This window comes from Empidonax traillii, unplaced genomic scaffold (genome assembly GCF_003031625.1).
Source record: "Empidonax traillii isolate 1590-97213 ecotype Southwest subspecies unplaced genomic scaffold, ASM303162v1 scaffold1037:size355049, whole genome shotgun sequence".
In the NCBI taxonomy this organism is placed as follows: domain Eukaryota; kingdom Metazoa; phylum Chordata; class Aves; order Passeriformes; family Tyrannidae; genus Empidonax; species Empidonax traillii.
This window is the reverse complement of record NW_020956230.1, coordinates 96,618-105,172: the sequence shown is the minus strand read 5'-3', so window position 1 is coordinate 105,172 and position 8,555 is coordinate 96,618. Positions and strand designations below refer to the sequence as shown.

The 8,555-nt window shown below is 51.5% G+C and overlaps 1 long non-coding RNA gene across 2 annotated transcripts in view; it reads left to right on the top strand.

Annotated features, from left to right (window-relative positions):
- LOC114068317 overlaps positions 1-5,784 on the top strand; it is a 22,959-nt gene extending 17,175 nt beyond the window's left edge. Inside the window, exon 3 of one of the 2 annotated variants that reach the window (XR_003573558.1) lies at positions 5,637-5,784. This is a non-coding gene — a long non-coding RNA (uncharacterized LOC114068317). Of the gene's footprint in view, positions 1-4,595; positions 4,752-5,636 lie in introns of those variants that run through there. The other variant, XR_003573559.1, reaches the window with a different exon arrangement.
- The last annotated feature ends 2,771 nt before the right edge of the window (positions 5,785-8,555 follow it).

The window sequence follows — 8,555 nt, the reverse complement described above, 5'->3', positions numbered from 1 at the left end:
GGCCGTCAGTAGGGATATTTTTACCCTCATGACACAGAGGAGTGTGACACACTCCGTGCTCTCAGTGGGTGGGTGCAGGGTTGTTTCATGTTGTTCTTGTCGTCAGGCCCAGCATTACAAGTGTCCCCGTTATTAGTGGTGTGTGGCACAACCCCCTGGTCCCATCCTGCCACGAGGGGCTGGGGGGGGGGTGGAGGTGGGTGCTGGGGAGGCTTTGGTGGGTGGGTGTTGAGCTGCAGCCCCCTGCTGATGGTGCAGGGGTGGTTTTTTCCACGGAGCATCGTTGGGATGGGGGGCTCCAAATGAGGGGCATTTCATTGCTTTGCTCGTACCTGTTTTGCTCAGGCGTGCCCATCTGAGCTGCCATTGGTACAATTCCATCTTCCCATGCCCACCTGTCCGTCTGAGGGGTCCTGGCCCTCAGGTGGTGGTTCTGGAGATGGAGGGAGCAGGGACCACACACATGTGTGGGAGCCAGGGAGGTGGGATGGAGGTGGCAGGGGCCGATGCCGGCCAAGGTCTGACAGACTCGTACATGAGCCCGTGGTTTTATAGCCCTATAAAAGGCAGCTGACAGCAGAGGTTCTGATTTTGGAGGCTCCAGCCCAGCTGGGAGGAGTCAGCCCCGTCTCCCGGCGCCGGAGCCGCGTCTGCCGGTGCTGAGCCGTGACGTCGGGATGGGAGAGCCAGGCTGGGATTCCCGGTGTGCCAGAGGGCAGGAGCCAGGCCCTCACCATGGCACTGCCACAGCCCTGCCAGCAGCTCTGGGCTGCTGCTGCTCCCCTGGCTCTCCCCTTGGACATGGTGCAGGGCTTGGGAAGGGACTGTGAGCACCTCGCTCTGCAGGGTGGACACATCTCCCCTTCATCTCATCTCATCTCCCCTTCATCATCTCCCCTTCATCTCATCTCATCTCATCTCCCCTTCATCACCTCCCCTTCATCTCCCCTTCACCTCCCCCTGCCCTGGCTTTGCTGCTGGGGGCTGCAGGTACTGCAGGAGCTGGCAGGGAAGGGTGAGGCCAGCTGAGCTGCTGGCACACCAGCACGGTGGGCAGAGCTGGTGCAGAGCTGACAGAAGGCAGCAGAGCACAGCCTGGTCCTCAGCTGGTTCCCTGCCGTGGCCTCTCGCTCCTGGGTTTGCTTTCTCTTCCCTGACGCTTCTCACCGTATCCACTCATTCACTCCAGTGCTGTTTGGGACCTGAACACCTTTCTGGAGCCGGGCCAGGTGACTTGGCCCAGGTCCCTTCTCGTGTTCAGCACTTGCTCATGGATGGCTGCCACCATCTCTGGAGGCCTTGGAGGGACTGTGAGGTAGGGCTGCAGGAAAAAACATCTTGAGGTCTACTTGCTTTGAAAACTTGGAGGTTTCGAATCGAGGCAGTGGCAGGGCTGGGGCTGCACCCTCTATTCTCAGTTACACTTGGGACCATCCCAGAGAGTTTGCTGGGGTGAAAGGTTTGATGTTGGACTCAGGGATGCTCCATCTTAACCAGACTTAGTTACCAGCTCAGAAACCAGGCAAGTGTCCCCCTCATCCCAAAGCAAAGCAAAGGCAGTGAGGAGAAGGTACAGACTTGGAAAAAGGAGGATTAACCTTTTAAAGGAGTTTATCCGTAAAAGGAGGAACTAAGCCCTAGAAAATGTTTGAAACCTGGAGGAAATTCGTCTTTTGACCCAATTCTACAGGAAAGATGGGGAAACTTACTGTAAAAACCTTGGGATGTGGGATGTGCTGCCTCATTCCCTGTTATCTGCGGGGCAGCTCGGAGCCTCTGGCTCCGGCTGGAAGCTGTGCCACTGGAAAGCAGGGAAAGGAAGGGGAAAGTAAGACCCTGAGCTCTCCCTTTCTCCCACTCAGGCTGCTCAGGAATGGCCCTGATCCCCCACCACGACCAATGGATCCTGGCTCTTTTTTTATGGAGACTCCCCACCGAGGTAGACGCCAGTTAAAAGGTTACTGCCCAGCTGTGAAATATGTAGACAGGGTAACAGCTCGATGGCGGGGTGACCTCATATCTCATATTTATTGACTAAATGTGGCTTGAACTAGTCACCACTAGTAAAATAAACCACAGCCCCAAGTACTGCAGGAATATTCCATGGCAGACAGGCTCCTAGTTCCTTGTCACACTCTTTCTTTCACTTGAAATTAAAAAAAAAAAAAAAAAAAACAACCTTGTTACTAATCTAGTTCCTTTTACAAGGCAGGTCCTGCAGAAACCCTTTCAGTGCAGGTTTGTTTTTTCCTCTGAGGAGAGCTGTGAATCTCTCTGTGTTTGCTCTGATGGAGAGTGAAGAACAAAACCTCTGGGTTATTTTTTTGACAATATTCATCTCAAGAAAAAGCTTGATTGGACCGGGACAGACGTGTTAGGCTTTAACAGAGAGATCTGGGGTCAAGTGGCTTTTTTGTGGCTTCTGTGTCCATGTGCCCTTTCAGGGATGAGAAATAGCCATGAAAGATGAGGAGAGTGCCTTTGGCCCTGTCTGCCTGCAGAAATTGGTGTGGTATATTTAAAGTGATTAATTTCTGATTTTGTGGTGAGTTAAACCCATTCAGCACTGGAGATGTTCTCCTGAGCATCTCCAGCTCACCCACAGGCACAGAGCCCAGCAGGGATGGGAGAATTAGGAAAAGCCTGACTTCAGCTTTAGTTGATACCTGCCTAGATCCTTCAGTGGTGAAACACTCAAAATCTGTGCAAAATGCTGCAATATTAGCTTTAGATGCCCAGTGCCAGGTACAAGATCCGAGGGTTGGAACAGGCTGCCCAGGGCAGTGGTGGAATCCACATCCCTGGAGGGGTTTAAGAGATGTATAGACGTGGCACTTGGGGATATGGTTTAGTGGTGGCCTTGGCAGTGCTGGGTCAATGGCTGGACTTGATCTCAAAGGTTTTCCCAACTGAAATGATTTGGTTTTCCAGCTTTGCTGTTGTGACGGTGGTTGTGCACCTTCAGCACAAAGAAAATGGGAGAAAACTGTAACTGGAACACTTGGGAGCAGCAAGGAGAGCTTGTCATTCTGGTGCTGTTCGGCCAGGAAGGAGAAATTCAGTTTGTCCCATCCCTGGCACCCCCATTTCTCTGGGTCTGTCTGTCCTGACTCAGCACAAGCCCTTTGCAGCAGCCCCTGGCCGTGCTGAGCCAGGCTGGGCATACACAGCATCACCCTCTTCAGTCCCCCCCAAAATCACCGGCCAAGCAGCCCAAAACCCTGGGGGGGTGCTGTAAACTGTCTGTGTTGGGGTTTATTGGCTCAGGGGGGTGTCTGGGGGCCCGGGGTGGTGGGACCCCAGTGCCCTGGAGGGTCTGGGCTGGCCCAGCCGAGCCGCAGGTGTTGCTGTAACGCAACTGCCCGGCATCGCCCGCGCCCTCAAACCCGTGAGGCAGAGTTTCCCTTCGGAGATTTACGTGCACACGGAGGGGGAGTATTGGAAAAAGGAGGAACTTGGCACCAGGATGGGATACAGATGTTGCAGCTGTGAGCCCGGGCTGGGAACAGGCTCGGAGCTGAGCAGCTCTGCGTGGCTGTAGGGTCGAGTCACGGCGCAGAAATCCCCTCCCTCACCCACCAATTTCTCGGCTAAACTCATTAAAGAGGCTCAAAATTACTCAAAATTCCCAGCCTCAATGAGAAGGGTTGTTTGGAGGTTCCTGGGGACATGCAGAGGTGGTACCTAGGCTGGTCAAAAGTCTCCTTGGTCAGGTCACCAGGGATCTCCTGCTAATTGTTATCCTGGGTAATTTTTTTCCAAGCTGATGTATGGGTGGATAATGAGGGGCTGAGAAAGGGGAGGGAATGACCTTGTTAATGCTCTGTAGAGATAATGATCCCTGCTTCTGGCTGGGGGGAGCTTTGCCCTAGAAAATTGGGTTTGTGGGACTGAAGTGTTCTCTCTTTCCTCTTTTTGAGGTAGGAATAAATAACCATGTTTCCTACTGTCTGTGTTAATATTCTGATAGGTGGGCAGGGTTTGCAGATCTTGTTGGGGTGGTTTTGTGCTGCTGGATTCCATCTGTGTCCTGGTTGTCCCAGTTTTTCAGCACCAAAGCAGCCACCCCTGCAATGGGGCGGCCGACAAGCACAGTTTGGGGCCGAAGCCATCGCGTTTCCTGCTTTCCACCTGAGCTCATAAATCACACCAGAGCCTGGATTAAAGCTTAGCTTGGATTCACTGGCAGTTCTGCTGTTTTCACTGAACCTTGCAGTGATTTGGATGGGAGCTGAAGATTTATGCATATTTGCAGAGCCCACGGTTCCAGGTCACAGCTTGGACCGAGGCATTACCAGGGGATCGCTGCTTCCCCCGGCGTCTTTGGTGGCCTCATCTGGAGCAAGAGGTTGCTTGGAAAACGCATCCAGTGCTTATCTCCCCGCTGAGCCTCCTCCTGAGCAGCGAGAGACTCGAGAAAAACAAGCCCAAAAATGCTGATATCAACATTGCTCAGGAAAAACGGGATCTGTCCTCGTTCTTAACTCGGGCAGTGTCAGATGAAACAGTGCTGGGAAGGGCATGTGGGCAGATCGTGAGGAGGAAGCGAACAGTGGGGCTGAACACAGGTTTTATTTTGCTTTTCTGATCTCAAGACACGCGAACAGGAGTCATAGAAACCCCAGCTCTGTGTCCCTGAGCGGGCTGAGATGATGGCAGCGCTTGGAGCGGGGTGATAACCCCCCCCCCAAAAAAAATCCTGTCCCAGGGCAGTCCCTCCCTCAGGAAAGGTAACTTGGATCACCAGTTGGCTTCAGCTGAGACACCTCAGCCCTGGCTCCCTCGTGCCAACCCACAAACACATCCCTGCTCAGCCACACGTGTTCCCTCACCCACCGATCTCCAAACCTGCTCTGGAGGAGTTGGAGCTGTAACAATATGGCAGTAAAAAATAATGAAATGCCATCATAAAAAAAAAAAAAAAAGATGTGGAAAAGCAATTATTTATTTATACCTTGGGAACTAGGAATAATACACCTGTCTGGTGGGGATGGCTGGCACAAAGCTGGCATTGCATAGTGGTACTTAATAATTTTTTACCACACTTTATAGGCTCTTTCCTGCAATTAATGCTAAATAAAATCAACATTTCTCCAACTAGCGTTTCTGGCTCTCATTAACTCCCTTCTTGCCATTCACCATCTCTTTCCCTCTCAGTATCTTTTCTGCTTTGTGTTTATCTTCTAAATTTTTCTTTGCCCTTCACTTCTCCTGAGCTTTGGTCTGTGGCAGCTTCAAAGGACCTGCTCCCTAATTGAATTAGCTGAGATTTGGTGCAGGGTCATCCCAAAACATAAGGTTTGGCAAGGGCTGCTCCTCCAGGTGGAACACAGGCACCCACCCAAGGTGCAGGATGAGCCCCAGAGCCCTGGCATGAGAAGCAACACCCTCCCCTCAGGCTGATCCCACGGCTGGAAGGGCAGCAAAGCAGCTGGAACCACGAAAAAACCTCTGGAGGACCTGAGGGGTGGCCATGGAAGAGAAAGGCTGGGAGTTGAGAGTGTCATCCTCTCAAGTGAGCTGGAAGTAAATGAGAGTGTGAAGGGAAAGGTTATTGATGGTGCTGGGAGGGGATTTCGGGACAAAACTGGTCCTGAGCTCAGCCCTGAATTAATTATCTCTCTCTGTTTGTTTAGGAAGGAGAAGCTTCAAAGACTCACAATGACCAGGAGCCTTTCCTGCTTTTGCCCTCACTCCTCAAAATTCCAGCTGATTTCCAGGGATGTGATTTCAGCACTTTCACTGGTGTGAGCCCAGAGGGTGACACTCCCTGCAGCAACGCTGACACAGGTAGGGTGGAAGTTCCAAGGAAATACAGATCTTCTTAAAGGTCCCTTTTGGGCTTTTTGCATTTTTGTATCAAAAATGTCAGGCAGAAATACCTGATGCTGGAAATGCCCCCAGTTCAGCTGATACTTCTTCTGTTACTTCAATTGATCAGGCCCCAAATAACACCAATTAATTCCCACCCTGAAAGGAAGAGGGAGAATTTTTGCTTTATTTATCCCTCCCTTCTGATTTTCAAATTGCAGATTTTCTGGCTTCAGTTTTTGTTCTTTCAAACAAACAAACAAAAAGCCCAACAAAGCTCCTGTTTTTCCACACAGAGGGATATTTTGGACGAAATACTCTCTCCCACTCCAAAAATCTCAAAATGCATGAATTAGTTCCTAATACCACTGAAATTACTTAATATATTTAATAATTATGTCAGTGGATAAAGTGAATTGGGGGGATAATAAAAAAGGCAGGGATTTCCATGTGCCAGTGAACCCCAGGAGAGAAACTGCCCTGGAACCTCGAAGGCAGGAGAGGATCAGCTCAGGGATGTTCACCACAGAGCCCCCATCCAGCCTCACCAGGGCACTCTGGGCTGGCGTGGGGAGTCCCCCCGAGCCTTTCAAGCCTCACATCAAGAGGGTTTTTTCTTCTTTAATCAGGAGCAGTTGCAAACACGGCTCAGATGGCAGGATGGCTTTATCTGCCATCTCGCTCACATGTGGGGAGGGTGGGGGGAAATGGGACCCACATGTTATCAGCTGATGGATGAAATAGAGAGAGGATTATTGGGCAGGAAAGAGGAGCTGTGCCTGCTGCCGAGACCCATCCCCTCGCAGCCCACCCTCCCTCCTCTCCCTCTTCCCTCCCCACTGCAGCCCTCTGATGAAAAGGTTGGTGTCAGGGCTGCGGGATTTATGTGGATACCGGCGCAGCGAGGCCTGGCATTAGAGAATTGGATCCACGTGTTGCTCCTGCAGGCTGATCTCTGGGCAGGTTTCTGGGGCTCAGCAGAGCAGTCAGATACCACCTTGGCCCTGGGGCTGGCTCGGCTCTTTCCCTGCTCCCTTGTCCCCTCCTGGCTCCCGTCACCAACCCATGTGCCTGGCAGCACCTCCAGGGCTCCTCTGTGGCTCCTGGGGGCTCCTTTTGGGTGGTCCATCCCTCAGCAGTGTCCCAGGAGTATCATCCAGGCACCCCTGTGAGGGCAGATGACCAGGGGCTCCTCGACCACGGGACAAGCCGTGCCAGGCTCACCCCGAGATCGAATCCAGTGTTGGCCATTCCCCTGCCAGCCCTTCCCCTTCCACTCAATGAAATGCTTTGTGTTTGTCCTGGCTGAGTTGTCTCTGAGAGCTTTTTCAGGCTCCAGCTCCAGTTGTTTGAAGATCAAACCGAGCTGCCTGATTTTGGCATTGCTCTTTAGGAATTATCTTGCCTGGATCCCGCCTGAGTTTCTCCATCTCCAGCACGGGGCTGACACTAATTGCCCATTTGCAATGCATTTCCAGACACGTGGCTGGAAAGTGCTGCATGAAAAAAACAGGCATTGTTATTATGAAACCTTCAGGAAAAAAAAAATTAATAGATTCATATAACTCCATGGTCATTAAAACAAACCTTATGTGGATGGAAGAGACCAGAACTGCACAAACCTTGAGCAAACCCAGATTTTCACGATGAGGCACAAACTGCTTTTAATCAGCAGTGCCAAATAAGTTTTATTTTCTGAGGTTTCTTATTCCCTCGTCTCCTTCCCAGTATTAGGAATTGCAGAGGAGCACATTGGCCTGAGGTGAAGAGGGGAACTTTGCCCATCTGCTGATCTTAATGGATATCATTTTAGAAAACAACAACAAAATGCTCTGCTTGGGCTGGCCAGGTCTCAGGTTGCTTTCAGCTGCAGAGGGGTCTCAGCCAGCCTTTCTGAGGGAGTTACCCTCTGGTTGGAGCACTATTTGTCAATAAGTTTGGGGTAAATTTGGTTTATCCCCATCAGATGGTGAGAGAGGGTGGACCATCACCTCCTTGTGTTTGCTCCCTTTAGTGAAGTAAGGCAGCAATTTTTCATTTTGCCTCCCCAAAGCTCCTCTGTTTGTTTGGGAGACAGGAACAGGGTTTTGCTGAGAGGGTGCTGAGGTTGCTCATCCTGAGCTGTCCCAGTGAGTCAACAGCCTGGGGTGTGGGGCTGTCACAAGGCAGGGAATGGGAACACCCTTGGAGGGAGCCCTGTGCTGTCACCTCCCCTCTGCCTGCCCTAGGGATGTTCTCATGGCTTCTGAAGTGTCCTGGCTTTTGATGGCTGCATCCTAAAAAGGCCACCATCCCTACCAGCAGCTTTTCATTATGGTAACAATGTCTGTCTGTCTGTCCCTTTGCCTCTTTCCTCCATCCAGGCTTCAGGCTCTCCATGGTCCATTTTCATGTGTCCCAGAGGACTTCAGCATCCAGGGCAAACAGGCTGTTGCAGAAGGACATGTTGGCATCTGATGCTTGACATGAAGCTTGTAAGTCACTGATGGTGGGGGAAGGAAAAGGAAAAAGGAAACCTCCCTTCTCACTTCATCTTGCTTTCCTCACGCTGAATCCAAGCTCATCTCCGGGGTGAAGAAGGTGGAAACTTCACCTCAAGGAGGAAAAGCTGGGAGAAAGTGGCCCAGCAATGACCATTCCCCCTAGTGAACACCCAGTTTTTGGTAAAAGTTGTGCTGTCTGCTTGCAAGCTCACTTTTAAGGGCTAAATTTAGGGACACGTCTTGCAGTGACGCGTGTGGAGG